Source organism: Microtus ochrogaster, chromosome 26 (genome assembly GCF_000317375.1).
Source record: "Microtus ochrogaster isolate Prairie Vole_2 chromosome 26, MicOch1.0, whole genome shotgun sequence".
Taxonomy (NCBI): domain Eukaryota; kingdom Metazoa; phylum Chordata; class Mammalia; order Rodentia; family Cricetidae; genus Microtus; species Microtus ochrogaster.
Genome location: NC_022025.1, coordinates 4,291,320 through 4,293,562, shown reverse-complemented (window position 1 = coordinate 4,293,562; position 2,243 = coordinate 4,291,320). Strand labels below are relative to the sequence as shown.

At 38.2% G+C, this 2,243-nt stretch overlaps 1 protein-coding gene across 5 annotated transcripts in view; it reads right to left on the bottom strand.

The window, feature by feature from the left end:
• Window positions 1-2,243, bottom strand: part of Akap9 (A-kinase anchoring protein 9) — a 132,126-nt gene that overhangs the window by 102,231 nt on the left and 27,652 nt on the right. The window lies entirely within an intron of this gene.

Sequence of the window (2,243 nt, the reverse complement as noted above, 5' to 3'; positions counted from 1 at the left end):
CCAACACTGGAGACTTTCTACAATGTCTTTCTTTCTCCTTCTACCTCACACGCCAACACTGGAGACTTTCTACAATGTCTTTCTTTCTCCTTCTAGCCAAACTAGCCAAGTGCACTGAAAACAAACAAATAAACAAATAATTTTTAGGAGCTAAAAAAAACAGAAATACCTCAAAGGTATTCCTTTTCAGTTTAAAAGAAAGTCTATAATGGCCATATTTATTTTAATTTTAGTTAGAGATATCAAGATCAGGGCAGCTAAAGTTGGAAATCAGGTCCTCTCCTGCTTAAAAAATTAAAACAGCATTTAATACCTTTGTGGTAACTATCACACATTATACTTTCCAAAACAATTTCATATGTTTATTAATCAGTAATTGGATTTGATTCTATTCATTGTATAAGTATCTCTATATTTGATATAAGATCATGAATGTGATTAGAAGTCGTCAGGAATAAAGACAAAACTTCCCATGGCTTCCCACTTGGCATGGCACCCTAACTTCACACACACTTTCTTCCTTTTCAAAGTCTGCTTTCCCTTCCTGTCTCCTTTCAAGGCCAAGCGCACAGGCCTATATCCGAGCCATCAAGCTCACCTACATCTTTACAAGTATTGTAATTTCCCCATTGCAGGCCCTTCCCTGTCATACAGAGGTCAGTTCAAAGGCTAACTCCTCCAAGACATCTTTCCTGATCACCATGCTTCCCCCGCTTAACACCCTTTCTTCACAGACTGATGTGGGAGAGTCTTTGTGTTGATTTCATTGGTTAATAAAGAAACTGCCTTGGCCCTTTGATAGGATATAAAATTAGGTAGGCGGAGTAAACAGAACAGAATGCTGGGAAGAAGGGAAGTTAGGCAGACGCCATGCCTCTCCTCTCCAGGGCAGACGCGATGGAGCTAGCAGCCAGGTCAGACATGCTGAATCTTTCCCGGTAAGACACCACCTCATGGTGCTACACAGATTATTAGAAATCGGTTAAGCAAGATATGAGAGTTAGCCAAGAAGAGGCTAGACATAATGGGCCAGGCAGTGTTTATATGAATACAGTTTGTGTGTGGTTATTTCGGGTGTAAAGCTAGCCGTGCGGGAGCCGGGAAGGACGAAAAGCAGGCCGCCGGCTCCTCCTCCCTACAACAGAGCAACACGGCTGCTAACTACATTTCTCATTATCACTCGCTCTCCCACTAGAATACATGCTTCCTGAGACTAGGCTCTTATCTCTTGTCTGCCACTACATGCATATCTGGAATAGAGTCAACAAATAAATGTTCCACTAATATAAAAACACATAAAACTTAATTAGCACTTTATACTGTAGATAACCTACAAGAACTTGCCTGATTTTTCTAGTATTAGTATTTAACAAACCTAGTTATTAGTAATGATTATCAGTCATTGTCTTAGACATCATTACTTGTCAACTTGACAACAACCTAGAGTCAAGGGAGAAGAGATGAGAAGGCCTCAAGTGAAGTATTTCTCAGCTCAGATTGGCCTGTGGCATATCTGTGGGTGATCATCTTGACTGTCAATTGATGTAGGAGTCCACTGTGAATAGCACCATTATGTGGGCAGGTGGTCCCAAGCTATATAGGAAAGCTAGCCAAGCATGAACCAGTGAGTAAGGCAGCAAGAGGCATTCCTCTATGCTTTTCTTCTTTAATCCTGATTTTGTATCTGCTCTCACTTCCTTAATGATGAACTGTGGCCAAACAATACTTATAAACCAAATGATACTTTCTGGAACTAATCTGCTTTTGGATAGGCTTAATGCATCAACAGAACAGAACCAGAACATGTATTATATGCATTTTTTTAAATTCTTCACTTATATTCAGAGTTAATATTATGTTTTTCTCATTCAGATCAAAGAATCAGAAACCTCTAGGCCTTAAGCCGCACCTCCAGAAATATAATTCCATATGCAATGAATAATTTATAGAGCAGTAAAAAACTTTAAAAAGGTTTTTTTAAAAAAATAACTGGAATTTTAACTGAAATTTTGTATCAGAAAACATCAGTATGAAAAACTCTAAAATATAATCTTTGATACTAAAATATGATTATAATGTAGTTAATAAATGTATTATAAGTACAATAAAGTAGAAATAAAAAATGTAGTTAATAAAAAGAAGTTTCAAGAGCTGGAGAAACGGCTAAGAGGTTAAGAGCATTGCCTGCTCTTCCAAAGGTCCTGAGTTCAATTCCCAGCAACCACATGGTGGCTCACAACCAT